The following is a 20,723-nucleotide window of genomic DNA, read 5'->3' as shown; positions in this document are numbered from 1 at the left end:
GCCTTTCTCAATAATTTTAGCACTAGGTTCATAACTTCACTAGTGCAGGAACATTCAGCTACATAGGTATTACTTTGCCAATATCTTTCTGGCCTTATTGCCTCTCTGCCCAACCTGGCTCCATGGATTGCCATTTCTTCAGTTCTTTTATGACACCTTCATTCCTTTGGCTCTTCTCCTTTAGCCATGTTCACTTTCCCAAACCTGAACCTTATGTAAATCACATCATTGTACTGTCTTTTTTTTTCTTCCTGGGATGCTGAACATTTTGAATAAGGTCACAAAACCTACATACAGATTTCTACCATCATTCAAGCCTCAGCTGGGCTCTCTCTGATGTTCAGTAATCTTTCATTCTGTGTTTAATTAACTACACTCACCACTTATAATGTACATCTTTTATTTTTGCCTGACCAAATATCTATTTCCATGTTCTGATAACAGCACCCAATATTCCTCTGAGGAACTATGCCTCTGCCACTTTCAGACTATGTGGGCTGAGTAAAGAGGTTGATTCCCCTCAACACCAACATCCCAACACACACACACACACACACACACACACACACACACACACACACAGAGTTTTATGGGTGATCAAATAATACTGAACTGGCCAACCTGCTAGTTATCTCCTTTTAGTGACAGTAATTGATGGGGATGGGCATGCCATCCAGGTCTATATACTGAGACTCAGTTCCAGAAATTTGCTGCAACTATTGGGAAAGAAGTATTCTTTTTCCATTGTGGTTGCTAACTTGGTTGAATTTACTCCTAGAGTTCCTGGTGGCCAATCTTGTCATGACATAGACTGATCTTGCCTAAAAATAAAGCCAACACAGAGCCAAAAATAGAGGGAAAAGATGGAGATATTTTGTCCATGGCATCATTTGATCACTTAGATCCAAAGGTACATAAAACTATAATAGACTTATTCTTATGAAATAATGAATACTTTCCTTGGGCCAACTAGAGTTGAAGTTCTGTCATTTCACTGAAATGAGTCCTAACTAATTATTACTCTATAGAAACTATTTTCTTAAAGGTTGTCAATAATACTAACAACAGCTAATATTTATTGAGTATTTACTATGTGCCAGATATTTTCAGCACTTTTCATGGATAAAAGCATTAAAACCTCTTAACTCTATAGTGTTATTATTATAATCTTCTATTTACAGATGAAGAAACTGAGGCACAGCAAGAAAGAAACTTGTCCTAAGGTTTTATGATTATAAACAGTAGAGCTGGGATTCAAGCCAGGGCACTACGATTCCAGAGCCCCACACCTGAGCTATTATTCTATGTTGCCTCATGGGTCAGCAAACCCAGTAACTTTTCCTCAACCTGAGACTCTTTGCCACATTTGACACTATCTATTTTCTTCACACTCTCATGCAAAGCAAAGGCTTTTAGATTAGATTGGGCCTACCTGGATAATCCAGGATAACCTCCATATTTGTGTTCATAACTCTAATTATATCAGCAAAGTCTCTTTTACTATGCAATGCAATATATTCACAGATTCCAGGGATTAGGACGTGGACATATTTTGGTGGCCATTCCACCTACCACAGTTTTCTTGGGTGTAACCTTCACCTCTTCTATTAGACCCCCTACCTCACCTCTTTGTAGTGGTAGAGCATATTTTCCAATTGTTTTCTGAGAAAGAATGCATGAAAACAATATTTAAAATTTTGCATATCTGACAATATCTTTTTTTAACCTTTTATTTTTATTTTTATTTATTGTTTTTAGTTTTGGCCGCACCATGCGGCATGCGGTATCTTAGTTCCCAGACCGGGGACTGAACCCATGCCCAGTGCATTGGGAGTGCAGGGTGTTAACCACTGGACCGCCAGGAAAGTCCTTTTTAAACCTTTATTAACTTCTAGATTGGAAATAATTTTCCTTCAGAATTTATCTTTTACTTATGTTTCTGTCAAAAAGTCCAATGCCATTCTGATTTCTGAATCTTCATAAATGATCTATTTTTTCCTCCCAGGACCCTGTTAAGATCTTTCTCCTAGAACCATGTGTTTTGAAATTTCATAAAAATACACTTTGACAAAGATAATTTTTATCCATTGAGCTGAGAGCTTGTATCCTATTGCCCCTCAGGGCTAAGAACTATTGTCCTGGTTTTCTTCAATAATTCTTTCTTCTGTTTGCTTTATTTACTATTAGATATTTGACCTTTCCTTGCCTAATTGCCATGGTTAGAACCTGCAGTACAATGTTGAAGAAAAGTAGCAAGAGTGGGACCTCCTTTGTCTTACCCTGATCTTAGGTAAAAGTATTCATTCTTTTACCATGAAGTATGATGTTAACTTCAGGTTTTCAAAATAGATGTCCTTTATCAGATTGAGGATGTTCTCTTCTATTCCTAGTTTGTTGGGTGTTTTTAATCATGAAAAAATGCTAGATTTTTTCGAGTGCTTTTTCTTCATCTATTGAGATGATCCTGTAGTTTTTGTCCTTTATTTTATTAAGAGTGTATTACATTGATAGTTCTTTTTATTGAACCAACCTTGCATTCCTTAGACAAATCCCTCTTGGTCATGTTGTAAAATGCTTTTTCTACATTGCTGGATTTGGTTTGCTAGTTTTTTGTTGTGGATTTTTGTATCAATATTAATAAAGTCTGTAGTTTTCTTTTCCTGTGATGTTTTTGTTTGGTATTGTTTCTGTTGTTGATTTCATCGGATTTTCAGGTGGGAAATCATTGCATATCACCTTAGTCTTGGAACAAGGCTCTAAATAAGCCAGTCAGGTAAATGGAAATGTCTATATCTAGCAGAGAAAGCTGTACAGTCCTTTGAGGTCCCCCCACCCAGCTTCGTTCCCCTTCCTCAAGCCAACTAATAAAACTTGCTTTTTTATATTCCAAACCTTATTTATACTCTTTTGATCATCTATTTTCATTGCTCTGAATCCAGAGTTCACGACGTGCTGACAAGTCCACATTTACTCAAAGCAGCCCCCTGACTAAGCGCTTTTGATTTACCGCGGGTCATGAACTCACCTACCAACTGTAATTTGTCAAGAGTGGAAACAAAAACACTTTAGTAGTTAATCCCAGTTGCACTTGGATGGAACTTTAGGCATAAGAAGGTAAGCAACTAGAACAGTGACATCAGAAGGGAAAAGTAAACTCAGATAGTGGCGCTGCCTTGGGAAAAGTCTAGGCGTGGAGATGGGTCGGGGGATGCCAGCCGATCTGAGCAGGTAATGGGCTCAGCAGGTGGGCTCGGAGCTCTGAACTACAGGAGGGGCTGGGTGAGGCCACGGGAGAAGCAGGCACTCGCAACTTCTTTTCCTCTGGTAAAAGGTTGACCAGAGAGCACAACTTTCCCTCGGTGCCGCCCGGCCCGGCGCAGCTGGCGCTGCTGGCAGGGCTGCTAAGGGTCGGGGCGGGGCGCCGCCCGCGCGCGGCTCGGGCCGGAACCTGCTGAGGTGGGTGCGCAGAGCTGGAGGCGGCGGGGAGCGCCCGTGAGGCGAGACCGAGGCCGCGGGCTCCGGGCCGCCGGCGCAGCTCGAGCGCTTTCCGCGGGGTTTGGCTCCTGTCGCTTCCCGTCTCGCTGAACCTGCATCGCCGCCAACAGAGCCGCCGCCGCCGGAGCTGCCGCCGCGAGTCCTCACAGCCGGGCTGCGGGCGGCCGGGCGCTCCGGGACGACGCGCGGAGCGGACGGCTCCGGGACGCGGTCGCAGGTGAGGGCCGACGGCTTGGAGCCCGGCGGGGTGCGGCCGCCCGAGGGTCTGGTCTCGGCCCGGCCCTGCCTGGCCGCAGCGGCTCGGGCCCCACGCTCGCGCAGGGAGGACGCGCAGAAGGCTGGGCTGGGCTGGCCCGGCCGCTTCCCGGCGCGGCCTCAGGTGATGCGGAGGCGGTTTAACTTTCGCACCTGAGGCTTGCTGGGCGGCGGCGGCGGCGGCGGCGGCTTCGGGGCGCGATCCGGAGGGAGGGTGGAATTACACGGGGTCTGGAAACGTGAGCCGGGCGACGCCTGGGGCGTGCGGGGGCGTGCGGGGCGGCGGTGGGGCGCCGCGGGGCCGGTGTGGGCCGCCCTCCAGGTGGGAGTTGAGGCGCTGTGTCCGGTTTCATCTCAGAGCTTGTGGGGCGAGGCGGCACACACCCCCTCCCACGGCCCGTTCCCTTCCCACAGACCCACTTTCTTTTGTCTGGTCCATTTCGGTATCGGCGTTTCAGCTGCTTTTGTTGCAGCCTCGGGTCCGGAGTGTACAGACTTGTTGTCAGGCCGAGGTCATGGGTAAGCTCCGAAATGCAGCGGGGCGGAGGTGGGGAGAGGGTCCATAGGGTGGCGGGGATTTATTATTAGTGCCCTCATTAGCTCTAATGTGTATATCACCGAGTTCTTTTCGAGACAGTACTTAGTATTTTTGTAACATCTAATAGTTTTAACACCTGGGAGAGCATTCATTAGTCAATTTCAAAGGAGCACTGTGTGGACAGGTTACTATTAAGTTACCCATTTTATAGACCAGAGAGCTAAGGCACCCATGAGGAAAAGTGATTATTTCAAAAATAAGCAGGCAGCCCTTGTGGGAGCTGTGATTAGAGCTTATCTGACTGAGAGTTGTCCTCAGTCCGGTTACTCAACCTCAAACAAAATGTAGCGCTGAGTGCCCCTCTAATAGGCGTATTTTTATTTACTCATTAATTACTAAAACCTTTCTTTAAAAAAATAGAGTTGAGCCCTTTCATATTCCTGGACTAGTACCCCTAAAAGTGATACTTAAAAGACCAGAATCATTCCATTTGTTGAATAGGATCACTGGAATCGTAGTAAGGACTAAATTTGTTTGTCTTTTCATCTGTCAAACCATTAATCTCCCATATAAAAATGGGACCACTGGGAGCCCCAGTATACCTAGTGATTATCATAGCAGAGACCCTAAATGTTTATTTAATGAATAAGTGGAATCGTGGTATGCCTGAGCAGCAAGTTTTCTTTTCTCATACAAAAGAATTAAACATTTAGAAGAATAATCCTTTTAATAATTTCAATGAAAATTAACTTGTAATCATGTGCATATTATGTTGGGCTCTCTCTCCAGAGCCATCGACAATTTACCCATTTCCCTAGGGTTTGCTCTTAAATGACTTTGCCAATAGATCTTTTATTGCCCCATTTTTCTTCATTTGTTTCATTTATATATTTGGTCTTTCAAAGTGAAGATATTTTTTCTTCTAAAATTCAAGGAAAAGAGTCTTTAAAAAAACAAGCTTTTTTCCCTTGATAAAATAGACTTAATTAGGCTTTTATTAGTGTATCTGAGGATAGACACTAGCTTCTTTAATAAGTAACTCCTGTACATCAAGCAAGAATTCTTCCAGTCAAGTATGAATTAATAATCATTTTAATCCCTGTAATATTTTATGACACATCTACCTCATATAATGCCTTTTTATCAAACAGAATAAAGCTAAAAAAAGTTCAGTTAAATTTTGCTAACTATATAGCATACATTTTAGGGCACAGTATGACTAGACTTCATTACTGACTCATGGAATAAACACAGTTCTCTTTCCCTTACACCATCTTCACTCAGCACTCTGGAAAAAAAAGAATGATAATCTGTCCTATCTCTCATAAAGGGATATTTGGAGAATTAATGAAGTAGTGTCTGGAAAATATTTTAAACCCCTTGGAAGAAAGCTGCTTTGTGACTTTGAAGTGTGACTATAGGGTCATGAAACACTACCCCTTCCCCCAAATATGCTGTCAGTTATGTTTTTTTTAGAGTGGTCATTTCAGGTAGTTATTTTAGGAGGCTAAATACTTGTTCCAAAAGTGCTGCTGCTCTTCACAATTACTTTGAATATTTGAAAAATTTAGTTGATTTACAAGCAACATAAAAACATGATTTTAGAATCTCTTTTATAAGTACTTGTCTTTGGTTTATATTTTGTAATCAAAAACTATGTAACTCAGTTTGAACATCTCTTTTATTTGCTAAACTTGGCAGAATGATTTCTGCATGGTTGCAAAACTCAGCTCTACCTTCAAGATTTTACTGCTATTAAGGATATTTAAACAGTTACCACGAAGGCTATGTAGACAATTTTGAAAGGGTGTTTTAAAAATAGTTTTGGGACTTCCCTGGCAGTCCAGTGGTTAAGACTTCGCCTTCCAATGCAGGGGGTGCAGGTTCAATCCGTGGTCAGGGAGCTAAGATCCCACATGCCTTGGGGCCAGAAAACCAAAAAACATAAAACAGAAGCAATATTGTAACAAATTAAGTCTTTAAAAATGGTCCACATCAAAAGATCTTTTTAAAAATAGTTTTAATTAATGACAAGATTATTAGAAGTAACCTTCCCAGAGTGACTGCTCTGAAATGGGCACTGCTTACTTGTAGGTTTGTATACATTTGTGATACATATATGTATATCTATGTGTACATTTGCATATTGTTAAACATTTTGAAAGTAATAATTTGGATTGCAACCTATCAATTATTTATTCAAGTAGAATACATAAGTAAACCACATATAATACTGGAACTGTATTAAGTTGTGGCTGTATTTCATATGAAAAATTGAACTTCACATACATGCAAGTGTAAATCTTTATAATAATTTAGAATCAAAATTTAGCTCCACATTATATGTTTTGAGTGTAATATAGCTAGGTCAAAATGGCCTCATCAAAATGCGAAATTGCTATTTTCAAAAAAATCATTAGCAAGTTGTGTGTGGGAGAGATTTTCTTGATCACACCAATTACTGGATATGTTCATTTTCTTCATTTCTGGATTGTTTGAAAATTTTGTATCTGTATTATACATATTATATATCATATAAGTGTCAGAAGTCTGTTATAACTATATTAGCAGTTAAGGAGATATTGGCCTAGTCCTCTAAAGTCATCAAACAGGAGTTTTATGATAAACATATGAAATCATTTCTGAGGGATCAGAAGTAGGGAATTTTCCATGCAGTCAATAGCTTGAGAACAGGGATAGTATTGTGGCTGCAAATATACCCCATTCCATTCCATTGAATAATAAATACATAATAAGGAGCATATGAAAAGAAGGGGTATTATCCTTTTGATATTCAAATGGAAAAAAGTTCCGTTACTTAGCAGCCAAGTCTCTCTTTTTAAATGAGAGTAAATGGTAACTTTGAAAGAAATCACCTATTTTGATATGCAGATTACTGAAGTGACAAATAAATTACCAGCTGGCAAGCAGAAATTTTCCCCTAGCATGGCCCTTTCTAAGATGAGCAACTGTGATGGTAAACATTATCTTCTGGTTATTTACAGGGGTTTGTCTCCCACATATTGGTCCATGCCCATCTCATTCCATTGATGAATTGTACCTTGCCTCTGACCCTCACTCTAATCTCTGACCTTACTTCATCTTTAATTGCCACCTTTGGGTGGAAAGTAGTTGGTTCAGAAAGGAAGACAGCAGAGGGAAGGGATGAGAATATCTGTTTCATGTATAACATGAATTTTTTCTCATTTTGTAAGGTTAATAGTTCATTTTTGAGGTCTCATCAGAATTCCCTGCATCAGAACAGCCCCAATAAGTAGGCAGTCCCCAATAAAATGGTGACATAAAGATGCCCACATTAAAATATCTTCTTTTGGCCCTAGTATAAAATAATGTGTACAAAAATAATATTATATTAACCAAAGCTAAGTATCTTTGGTACAGTAAACACTAACCACATAATTAACAAGATGTTTTATTGCTTTTCTTGATTTTAGAAAATATTTGAGGAAATGACTTGAATGGTGAGCCTTTTACAAAATGTAGCTGAGGAAACTGGAGCTGTTGCATTTTTTTTTTGTCTTGATAAATTTCTCTGTAGCAAGCAGAAATATTAGAGATTATTAATAATAGAACTGCCTTCAAGTTCTGTAATCTCTTTCCCTGATGTAACTGGTGGAAAAACCTTAGAAACAAGCAGTAGGTCATTAGCACAGATTTTAAAAGCAACTTCAAAACATCTTTCCTAAAATTGCTGAGATAAGCATGAGGCATATTCTGATTGAGAATCTCCTGGCCTATTCATAAGCCTGGTGAAAAAAATTTTCCGACGAGCCAGAATTGAAATATGAACACCAATTTAGGCAGCATGGGATGAATAGTAGAGATGTGGGCCCATTGTATAATGAGTAAATTGGGGACTGTGTTGAAGTTTATTTAATAGAGTTAGAAATTAAAACTAAGGTATATTTTTCTAGCCATATTCTGCTTGAATTTTTGGTTTTATTCGTTCCCAGACCATTGGTCTCCTGGAAGATATATAAATTGTATAATTAATATTTGTATAGTTTCACCTGTCTGACTTAGAACTAGCTAAGGCTGTAGAGTCCTAAATAAAGCTTGCTCTACTCTAGTCTGACATTATACTTTTTGCTCACCCAACAACCATACCCTTTCCCAATTTAGTGTTTTGGCCTGTATTATTTTCTTTGCTCAAGATGCCCATTCCTCTCCATTCTACTTGCTAATGCTATCTAAATTCTCTCTTACCCTTTAAGACCCAGATGGAATACTACTTTTTTCCCAGAAATCCTTCCCTAACTCCCTAGTTCTTGTTTTCAGTTTACCGTATCTTTCTATTTGTTAATTACTCTCTGTTTTTGATAATTTCTTTTATTTTGGCCTTGAATTTGTTTGTTTTTTTTAACTAATTTTTATTGGAGTATAGTTGATTTACAATGTTGTGTTAGTTTCTGCTATACAGCAAAGTGAATCAGTTACACATACATGTATATCCACTCCTTTTTAGATTCTTTTCCCATATAGGTTATTGTAGAGTATTGAGTAGAGTTCCCTGTGCTATACGGTAGGTTCTTATTATCTATTTTATGTATAGTAGTGTGTGTTTGTCAATCCCAATCTCTCAATTTATCCCTCCCCCGCTCCCCGGTAATCATAAGTTTGTTTCCTACATCTGTGACTCTATTTCTGTTTTGTAAATAAGTTCATTTGTACCATTTCTTTTAGATTCCACATGTAAGCAATATCATGTGATATCCATCTGACTTCACTCAGTATGACAATCTCTAGGTCCATCCATGTCACTGCAAATGGCATGATTTCGTTCTTTTTTTATGGCTGATTTTCTATTGTATATATGTACCACATCTTCTTTACCATTCTTCCTTTGATGGACATTTAGGTTGCTTCCATGTCCTGGCTATTGTAAATAGTGCTACAGTGAACATGGGGTATATGTATCTTTTCGAATTATGGTTTTCTCTGGATATATACCGAGGAGTAGGAATGAATTTGTTTTCCACCTAGTTTTTTCTCCCTCTAAGGCACAGGTCAAATATTCGATATATATTTTCTTGAATCATGTATAGCACCTATAACTCTGGATACTAGCTGGACATATTCAACTTGTAAGGTTAGATCTACAAAAGATGTATTACTTAAGAGAGTAGGGTAGAATATCTTCATGCTTCATAATTGTGTCAGTGTTCTGGTAGAAAATACATAGCAGGGTCAAAATGGAGTAGTTCAGAAGATTAATATTAAAAGTGTTCCTGGGTTAAAATAAACCAACAGTGGATGGTGAAGCATCTCAGGACTAACAATAGTGGGAACCATTATCATCCCTAGACCTGAAGGGGTGAGAGAATTGGATCATGACTGAAACCCAGAGAGGGTAGCTATGTGGGGAATGCTGCCTGACTAGACCTCCGGCCTTTCTGTGATTGGGAAGGATGGGGAAATAAACACCCCAGCTTCACTTTCTTCCAGCCCTCTGATTTCCTGGTGGTGCTTCCCACTGGCAAATCCAACTGGAAGGCAGAAGATTAGGGGGCCCCATTTTTGCAGGTCAAAAGTCAGCCTCCTGGGAAATAGAGCAAGGTAGGGTGGAAAGTACCTCTGGAGTGGGGGGCTAGGGAGGCAAAGAATATCCAGTGCTATAATCATATCATCTAGAGAGTGTTTTGATTACAGTTACGTAAGCCTGTTTGTGCTGTCGTTATTTCATAAAAGGCATACCTGTTTCTTTCTAGTCTAACTCAGTTACTAACATCCAAGAACACTTTATTTTATGATTGATGCATTTCATAAGAACCACTGTCCCTCTTTTGTGGTGTTAGCTGGTGTGGTATTGTTACGCATGTCTTCTCAGTGATTTCATTTTTTCATATTTTGTGTTTTGCTTGTACAGTGCCCAGGTGGGAGACACAGAACTTCTGCATAGTCATTGGGAAAACTGCCCCATCACCATTCTAACCACATGATTTGTCTGAATTAGTCAGGATTGCTCATTTTTCTCTTTGTGCCATTTTCATAGATCAGTGGTTTTCAGTCTTGTTGTATGTGGTTCTCATTGCAGATACTCTGTTTCAAGCAGGTTTAAGATAAATCTTGAACATCTGTTCTTTTAAAAAGCTTTCAGATATTTCAGATGCACAAATGTGAGAAGCACTAGCACAGGTAATCATTTTGGTCGTAGTTTCCCCCTCCCCCTTTAATGTACATGTAGCACTCCTCAGTAATTAAGGCTCAAATGGAAAGCTAATGCTGCTTTATGGACTCTTCGAAGCAAAAAAGATGTTTTAGATTTTTCACATTGAGAGGTGCTCATGATATAGGATGCAAAATATGTGGTTTCCATATTATTAAGGCAAATGAATTTAAATTTTTAAATATAGATATAAAACCTTTTAAATATACAGTATAGAGAGTAATGTAATGAGCGTTCATGTTTCCACCATGTAACCTTATATTAACATTTTATTTTTTTCTGATTTTTTTAAGAAAAAATACATTACACATAAAATTTAAGCCCCCCTTAGATCCCTTTGAAGAGGTTACCATTATCCAAACTTGGTATTTATCATTTCCATTCATGTTTTTATACTTTTGCTATATATACATGTATCAGTAAACAAACTAAAACATTGTTGCACATGCTTTACTTTTTTGTAGCTATCACTATGCTGTGTGTTTTATTCTTTACCATGTATATTTCTGCAGCCTTTTTTTTCCTTGTTTAACATACTTTGGAATTTTTTCTACATACATGTAGCTTTAGTTTATCAACTTTCATTGCTATATAATATTCCATTGTATCAATGAGCATAAATTAATTTGTCAAATCTATTGATGAAACGTTGGTTGTTTCTAATTTTTTGCTACTACAAAATGTTGCGAAAGTGAACATTCTTTTATGATATAATATTTCCTTAAGTACATAAAAACCTAGAAGTAGAACTGCAGACCCACATATACACGTTCTGTCTTAGCAGATCTTGCCAAAATGCTTTCTGAAATGCTTGTGTCTAGTTATATTTCCCCATAGTGGTTTATGAGATTTTTGTTGTTGCTTTGTATTATGTTTACACTTGGTCTTGTCAGACTTGTGATGGGCATGAAATGGTATCTTGTTTTAATTTTAATTTTCCTAATTTCTGGTGAAGTTGAGCACTTTTCATATGATTGTTGGCCATTTGGGTTTCCTCTTCTGGCAATAGTGATTTTATATTCTGTGTTAATTTTTCTGTTGGAGACTTATCTTTTTAAAAATTTGTATTGTAGAATCCATTGTAGATATTAATCATTTGCTTATATTTATAAGTTTCTTCTTCCTGTCTGTGGGTTGTCTCTTAATTTTGTTTGTATTTTCTTATACTGAAGTTTTAAAAGATACCAGTATTTAAAAATTTTCAGTATTTTGCTCTGTGTTTTGAAACAGTTTTATGACTCAACATGTCGTCATAACCTTGGTCTTTCTAAGGTTTGCAGCTCTCTTCCTTACGTTCATAAATTCCTTCTAGATAGAGTATAAATAAATAAATGAAGAAATAAACATGCCACACAGTTTATCACTGGAATATACATAAAATTATTAATCCTTAACAATTTGTGTAAAAAAGTTTCCCAGTTCAAAAACAGCATCTAAATAGCAGCTTCCAATGTAGCTTTTTCTCATTTTTCTTAAAGCTCCTATGAAAATGTAGAATAAAATGGAAACTCACTGCAAAACTAAAAAGCAAAAAACTCTTAAAACACTAAAGCTGGGGGGAAGTAACCTTAATTAAGAAGCAGATTGTCCTCGATTGAAGGGAATTTCTCTACATCAGCACCTGCAAATCCCTATCCCACCCTCACCTCTTGATACAGACTGCCTGATAAATTCAAGCAATTCACTTTCTGGGTTCCCAGCAAATTCCAAGAAGCCACTAGGCAGAATGTAAGGCATTTGTGGTGGGTGCTGCAGAGCATCTGGAGACCTGAGACACACAGAACCCTGGTAATAATACATAGCAGCATCATGGGTCATGCCAGTTCCTCTCCCAGAGAAACAGGCAATAAAAGATAGTGCAAGATGCCCCTTGTGAAGAACAGAGTAGAGAACAGAGGACCAGGTGGTGAAGGCCTGTTAGGGAAACTGGACTGCGTGCTTTATGTGTCAGCAAGCTCTGCCACTGTAGATCTGAGCAGGTGGGCAGAAAAGTGACCATGGGTAATTTCCTCACCTTGTCTGTTTAACACTAAGTCTCAGTAGATTCCCCCCCATGATTGAAATGTATAGAAAGAAAAAGAAATAAAGCAATCTAAAATGAAACCTCTGAAATACTGTGGGACAAAGGAAGATTTATTATTGAAAGGAATTAGAATGTGACATAAATTTCAGACTTGATACATATTAGTCACATGAATATGGTATTTTATATCCCTAGTGCTCAATTTGTGTTCAGGGGTTCTGCAAACTATGAAATATTTAACCCCCTCATTGTTTTTATCACATTGATATTTTGAGGTTCCATATAAGATTTTGTATGAGGGGTAAAGTGCAATGGCTACTTTCTTAAATAATGCTATTCTCAAAAAATTGAACTTTAAAGAAAGAAATTTCACTAATTAAATCAATTTTGTTAGGGGATCTTACTAATCACCATTAAAAGTTTTGTTGTGAAACTGAGGATATTGGATTTACTGAGAGTCAGAGTAGCTGTTCAGAATGTAGGATAGGTTAAGTGCCTTAGATGTCTGGAAACATTTAAAGAAGGCAGGCTAAACCCTGCCTATTTCAGGAGCCTCTAAGGACCTCACTGAATGGGAAGACAGAAGAAACAACTGGTGCAGCATGGATGTTTCAGGATTATAAACCAAATCTTCGTCTTAGCACACCATCTAAGTATCACTGAATTCCATGGAGATCCATGCTGAAGGACTATTTAGAATAGCTGTCTTCAGAAACATTTGCTGCCAGACAGTGGTAAACTTATAAGAACAGGAGAATAAATGATAGCAAATTGGGTATATCATGATGTAGATTCTGTAATTCCAAAAAAGTGGGGAGTAAGCAAAGGCAAAACAAATGTTGAAAGTAAAATGCACTGAAATTCATATGGTTAGATAGGAGTGTGTGCATTTTTTGTGGACTCTTGTTAACTTATTGAGCCCTGATTTATTTTTAGAATGGCTAAAGAAGTGTATTTCTGATGTCACCCAAAAGCTGATCACAATATAGATCTTGAAGCTTAGAGTTAGTTACTGCTTCTATGCCTTACCTTCTGCTTTTCTTAGTGTAGTCACCTAAAATGCCAGCAGATAGAGGAAGGGCAGCCAATGATGTTTGTTGCCTTCTCTGTTGCAGTAAGTGACTTAATAGAGAGCACTTTCCCCCTTCCCAACTTTGAACTCTCTGTAAGGACTTCAGTTGACCTCACTTCTCTTGTCCTTAGAAATCTCAAGATTCTAGAAATAGGAACTTCCTCCTCATAAAATGATGGAGATAGTTTGGGAAGTTACTTTACTTCTCTAGGCCTCAGTTTCCTCATTTATAAAATGGAGTTAACAATCCCTACTTCACAGGAATGTCCTGATGATTAAAGGAGCTAATGCCATTTAGTAATCACTGTCTTCAAAAATAGTAGTAGTATGTAAAATAATTCCAACCCCTTGAATTCATGTTTTATATGTAGAGATTTTAGTTTAAAAAATATGGAGAGTATACTACTTTCTGTCCCATTGCTAATTAAAAAGAGAAAAGTACTATTTTCTGATGGATAGCTTCATAAAGAGGATTATAAATAATTTGAACACATCCAGTGACATATAGTCATCAAACCACATAAGATGTCATGAAGCTCAGATCATATTCTAAAATGGAGCTTCTAAAATTCAGTCTCTATAACATCATTAAAAGGCTGAGACCAGCTTCCTTTGGTGGTGTTTGCTAAATTTACCCTGGTGATGCCAATAAGTTGTATCCTGACTTTAAGCAGAGTAAGGAAAGAATGCCTTTTTTTGAATGCATAAGAATGTCTTGCTTATGCTTGCTTACTTATTCACTCATTCATTCAACTGATTAATGCCCAACACTGTGCTAGCACTGTTATAAACTGTTAAGGAGTTTGCAACTCAGCAAGGAAGACAGACATGGAACAAGTAATTAAAAGCATGATGAATGTTCTGAAGGAGAATTGGAAAGGTCATTGAGGGAAAAAATAGGTCAAGGAAGACCCACTCCCCTTTCTTCTCCAGGGAGAGGCATCTAAGCTGAGACTTGAAGGATATGGCTCTATTCCCTGGAGGCCAGGAGCAAGCTTTCCAGGGATCTAGGGGTAGGAGCAGGGGGAGTGAGCCAGTGGAGTGGAGGAGTGGAAAGAAGTCTGGACTGCGGGCCTGTAGAGCAGACTGGGACTGAGGACAGACAGCAGCCTGGTCAGCAGAGCACTGGGAAGCCCCTGAAGGGTGCAGGAAAGTAATGATCTGTTATGTGTTTTTAACAAGGGCTCTGCCTTCAGTGTGGAAGATAAAATGCTTCAGATTTTCAAAAAGTAAAGCCTTGGTGATTAGAACCATAATTTTTGGCCTAGAATTTTTATTTATTTATTTATTTATTTTGCGGTATGCGGGCCTCTCACTGTTGTGGCCTCTCCCGTTGTGGAGCACAGGCTCTGGACGCGCAGGCTCAGTGGCCATGGCTCATGGGCCCAGCCTATCCGCGGCATGTGGGATCTTGCCGGACCGGGGCACGAACCCACGTACCCCTGCATTGGCAGGCGGACTCTCAACCACTGCGCCACCAGGGAAGCCCTTGGCCTAGAATTTTTGAGGTCACACATTTGCTTATTGTTTATAGAGCATATGGGATGAAATATTTTCCTCTTCGCATATTTCTTCCTTGGCCTGTTAGAGAGATTCTGTCCCATTCTACCTTTTTGAAAAAGCTGGCAAGGTATCTTTTGTCCTCAGTCCACTTTAATCCCCCTCTCTCCCTTTGCCCCTTCCCTTCAGAATTCTGATGTTTTCAGAACAAATCCTAAGGAACATGACCATAACTCTCAGTGACATTGCCAAATAACTGGAATTAGAAGTTTTTCTTGCAGTGGTTAACAGAGGGGAGGCTTCTGGTTATTGATAACTTGAAAACCTATGCTACAAATACTAGAACTTCTCTACAGATATTTGATATATACTACATAAATGCATAGATGAGCTTGTAACAGAGTAAAAGAAAGCCCAGGAGCTAAAAAGAAGAAGAAAGGTGGAGAGAGCTTGGCAACAGACACATGACATAAAAACTACCCTTAGTGTTAGAGTGAGGTTGCTAGGCTCACTAATATACTCATAGTTATACAGGAGGCCAAGGCCTTGGGTACACATAAGGCAGGCAGTTGGGAACTGAGACCCCTGAGTAAAGCCAGGACTTGGGAAGGGTAACATTTTCAGTAAAACAGTAGATTAAAAAAAAACGGCATCCACGGACACAGAGATTACAAGGAAGTCTGTATTGGCTTAGTCTCTGAGTAGATGGTAGAGAAAAGTCTCATCTGAAAATTCTGTTTGTTCAGTTTTTATAAAAAGAAACTTTTTATGAAAAATTTCAAACATACACAAAAATAGAGGAATGGCATAATGAATTATGTATCCATCAACCAGCTTTAATAGTTATTATTATTCTTCCATTCTTGTTCTTTTTCTGCATTATATATGATTTGTTTCTACATTATACAATTTTGCCTGTAAATACTCAAAATTAGAATATTTATCTCTAGCCTAAGGACCTTTAAAAAACATGGCAACAGTTTTATATATTATGTCCAACAAAATTAACAGTTCTTTAATATCATCTAATACCTAGTTCATGTATACTTTTCTCTGGTTGTCTCAAAAATATTTTTTTACAGTTGATTTGTTTGAATCAAGATTCAAACAAGGTCTACACATTGCATTTGTTAGACATCTTAAATCTCTTAAGTTTCTCCTCCCTCTTTTAAAATTAATTTATTTGTTGAAAAAACCAAGTTGTAGAATTAACTACCTTCTGTATTTGGCTAGTTGTAGCCTCACAGTGTCATTTCAACATTCCTCTATTCATGTAGTAAATAAAGTGGTTCTTAGATTTAGAGGTTTGATTCAGTTCAGGTTATTATTGTTTTAAGAATACTTTAGAGATGGTGCTCAGTATTTTCAGCTGCATTACATCAGGAGGCACAAGATGTTTGGTTGTTGTTATAACGTGAATTGTATCCCCCCAAATTCATATACTGAAGAGCTAATTCCCAGTAGGTACCTCAGGCTGTGACTGTATTTGGAGATAAGGCCTTTAAAGGGTGATTATGTTGGAATGAGGCTGTTTGGGTGGACTCAATCCAATCTGACTAGTGTCTTTATAAGTAGGGGAAATTTGGACTTGCAAAGAGACACCAGGGTATGTGCCTACAGAAGAAAGATCATGTGAGGACACATGAGAAGGCAGCCATCTAACATCCAAGGAGAGCGGCTCAGAAGAAACCAACCCTGATGGCCCCTTGATCTTAGACTTCTAGTCTCCAGACTGTGGAAAAAAAAAAGTCTGTTGTAAAAGCCATCCAGTCGGTTGTATTTTGTTATGGTAACCCTAGCAAACCAGTACAGTTGTCCTGTTTTCGAGTGATATTAAGATTGATCTTTGAGTTCAGGTGGTAACAGCCTTACACATACATTATAAAATGCTCCATCCTCCTTTTTTCCAAATGTTTTTAGTATCCATTGATTTCTTTCCCTTAAATCCATCATTTCATTAGGGGTTGTAAATGGTGATTATATTAATCATCCTACATTTATTAGCATGATACCTTTAAACTGAAGAATTTTTCCTCACCAACTACTTGTTCACCCCGAAATAGTCTGTAGATTCTTTTCCTATATTTATTCATTTTCAATTCTGACATCCTCCAAATCACCTGAGAATCCTTAACTTCGGATTTTAGTACTTGGATTTATATTGAATACTAACAGGGTGAGCCAAGGAGCCCCAAACTGAGAAACTTACCTAAAAGCTATTCCTCTGCTAGTGATGTTCCTCAAGCATCTGGCAGATACAGTGTGAAACTGTTCTTCCTGGAGGGGCAGGTCCTCAAACAAGGTCCCATAGTTGTCTCATGGTAAAGATGAATTCATACTCCAAAATTACAAAACTCAGGGGGAAATGAGTGAAAGTTAATAGACATAACTGAGAGGAAGTTTAGATCCCCAGAAAATTTATGTGAGCCCGGGGCTCAGGATTTTGTTCTCTTCTCTATCCATACTTACAACCTTATAGATCTCATCCATTTTCATGGCTTTAGAGAACCTGCCCACATTTAAAGCTCCTGCTCAGACACCCTTCAGAACTCCAGATTCTTGAATCCAGCTTACACTTAACAGTTCTTTGTGAAAGTTGAATAGACATCTCAAACTTAATACATCCAAAACTGAACTCCTGATCTGCCCTTTCTGTTCCACCTGCATCTGTCCCCATATCAGTCGATGGCAGTTCATCCTTACAGTTGCTCATGCCAAAAGATTTGGAGCCATCTTTGATTCCTCTTTCTCTTAGACCCCATATTCAGTCTGTCTGGAAATCCTGTTTGTTCTACCTTCAGTGTATATCCAGAATTTGACCATTATTTACCACTACCACTGCTATCACCCCAATCTGGGCCTTATCTTTTGGCTGGATTACTGTAGCAACATTTTTCCATTATAATGGAGTTTATCTAGTAGGAGAGTTAAATTGATAGTTTCATAACCATATTTCCGCTTTATACTCAGAATCTTATTTAAAACTAAATCTAGTAAGCCATTTAAAAAGTGCTACTTTAAACTACTATACATAAAATAGATAAACAACAAGGTCCTACTGTATCCCACAGGGAATTATATTCACTATCCTGTAATAAACCATAATGTAAATGAAAAAAATACCAGAAACTAAGTGGCTTAAAAAAAAGTGCTACTTTATCCAATTTTTCTTTTCTAACCTTAAGTAATTATGAGTAAGTAAGAGTTTAGTAGTGCAGGGGCATAATCTTTTGGAAGCACCTTGTATATTAGGACAAGCTATTGATTAATCTAGAATCATATGAAAATGTTAATTATATTTTAGTCTCTAAATTGGACTTTTTCCCCATGTAATGCAGTATAATGAAATTAGTCATAGAATTGGCTCATAGGTGAATTTATGTGAAATGAAGAATGTGGGTTATATGTGATCTGTTAGAATTTCCTTACAGTGCCCAGAGTGAGAAAATTAGTTGCCTCCAATTCATATCAACAACATATATAGGCGTGTAAAAAGCATCATGTGGTATTATAAAGGACTATGAAGATTTGAGATACTGCTTATGCCCTTTCTTTGGGTACTTACAACTTAGAGGAAGAAACAAACGTACACATTAGTATAATACCTGGTGGTGTAGTGACATGAGTACTAGACAGAGGCTTAGGTAACAGGTGAACTATTCAAAGATAAAGGCTGTTCAGGAAAGACAGAAGCAAACAATGAAAGTGCCAAGAGCTTTAAACCCTTTTGTGGGGAAGATGATGGGATAAATAAGTAAAATAAACAAGCCCAAGTTCCTTAGCTTCCAGGTCAGTGCTTTATCTGCTAGGAGATACCTACTACTTTTTTGTCTCCATTATCTAGCAATCTTTTGCAGTAACCTAGTATAGCTGCCTCTGTATCCAGCAAAAAGCATCTCTGTGTAACTACACCTTTGCCCAGGAGAAAAAAGGGTTTTGAAGCCAGTGTGCTTATTTTTGTTACCAATTTCTCGTTTGAATTCTTTTTTGATTATTGATACTTGACCCATCAAAAAGAATATAGCCATCCAATAAAAGCATGGTGAGTTCCACAACTTACTTATTATCAGCTTTCAGTTAAGACCATGCTTCATATCATATTAATATATTTTACGTAAAGTAAATATGTTTTAGCTCTTATTTTCCATTCTAAGAAATCAGCCTGAGAAGCACCTGGGGAAACAAGGCTGCAATTGACCTCAGGATCAATTCTTTAATTAGATACTTTCCTCTGAGAACCCTGACAATTTTGCCTACTCTCTCTCTCTCTCCCAACTGGCTTAGAACCCCTCTTACCCTCTCATATGCATTCACAGTACATGTTTTATTTTTATTTTTTTTGTGTGTGTTCCCTGACAAAACAGTAGGTTCTCAGCAAATATTCACTGAATGAGTGAATATTTGTAGCCTCAAAACACAAGTTAAAATTAATTTTTAAAAATCACCTGGTTTTATTTTCTTCATGCTACTGCCTCTTCTTGGTCAATCAGAAATATTTTTGGCAGTTTTTAAAAAATATGTTCAGATGTATCCTAGTCTCAAAAATCTCCAAATATGACTATACCTATTGCTCGGAACAAAACTTTGTAGACTCATCATATGGTGATTTCTAAGATTTACATATGAGAACAAATAGACACACACCATTTTGAAAGTATATTTTAGCTTTCCTCATAACTCTATTAATTCTGTATGTAATTTCTACCTTTTCATATATTTTCTTCCTAAGGAAGTAGCATGTGAGAAATAAATGAATATTTGGGTGCTACATACTATTACTTTCATCCATTTTTAGAGTGCATTCCTTCTTTTACCAGAGTGGCAGCAGTTTAAATGAGCAAAATTAATCAAAATACAGAATTTACAAAGTATCTACATTTCTTCAATGATATTTTTACAATTCTTAAAGGTGTCACTTGGATTCAAAGACTGCAGTGAGCATTCAAGACTGAGTGTCTGAGGTATGTTTGTGAGAAAGAAGAGGGGAGAGGAGAAATTTAAAAGAATAAAGAGATGGTATTCAACTTCAAGTGTAGTGTGTAGTTTAAGAAGCTATGTGAGAGTGTAAAAGAACTTGGTAGCTACTACAGCATCAAATTTATATTACCTTTTCTCCTTAAGGTGGAATATGCATTGTATTATGCCTAAGAGTTCAGCAAGCCCAGGAGAGGTAGAAGGGAAGAAAAGGGAGGGTGGGTAGAGGTGACCAGACGGTGATAAGGTAGTTTGAACTACTGAATAATTCTTTGTCAACAAAATTGGGTGCTTTCCAAGAAAAATGTCTCTCAATGTGAACACTAAAGTGTATGCAGAACCATTTAAACAGTTAAAGTTGTTGAAGTTGACTTTATCATGTTCAACCCTGAAGTATGTAAACCAACAGTTATTGAAGAAAATTGAGGTGTCTCTCTGTAATTTGTGATTTAGACAGTTGTAGAGTTAATAAATTGGAGGCTTCAATTCCCATTTTAGTCACTGAAGCTATCAAGTCTAGAATTATAGAATTGACAGTTTAGAAATCACCTGATCCAGTCTCCTGTTTGTACCTGTAAAGTATCTGATACCCTTGACAAAGATTGAAAGCTAATGTAAGAGGGATCCTGAATTACAAGCCAGCTTTCACTAAATAATACATGTTCTAAAAATATCTATT

General features: G+C 38.0%; 1 protein-coding gene across 1 annotated transcript in view; it reads left to right on the top strand.

The window, feature by feature from the left end:
* The first annotated feature begins 3,429 nt into the window (after window positions 1-3,429).
* The window catches only part of RNF180 (ring finger protein 180), a 306,785-nt gene continuing 289,491 nt past the window's right edge, over window positions 3,430-20,723 (top strand). Inside the window, exon 1 of the mRNA XM_032629169.1 lies at window positions 3,430-3,712. The gene's annotated coding sequence lies outside the window, so the exon portion shown is untranslated. The remainder of the gene's footprint in view (window positions 3,713-20,723) is intronic.

This window comes from Phocoena sinus, chromosome 3 (assembly GCF_008692025.1).
Source record: "Phocoena sinus isolate mPhoSin1 chromosome 3, mPhoSin1.pri, whole genome shotgun sequence".
Classification (NCBI taxonomy): domain Eukaryota; kingdom Metazoa; phylum Chordata; class Mammalia; order Artiodactyla; family Phocoenidae; genus Phocoena; species Phocoena sinus.
Note: the sequence above shows the minus strand (reverse complement) of the source record. Positions and strands in the feature narration are given on the sequence as shown.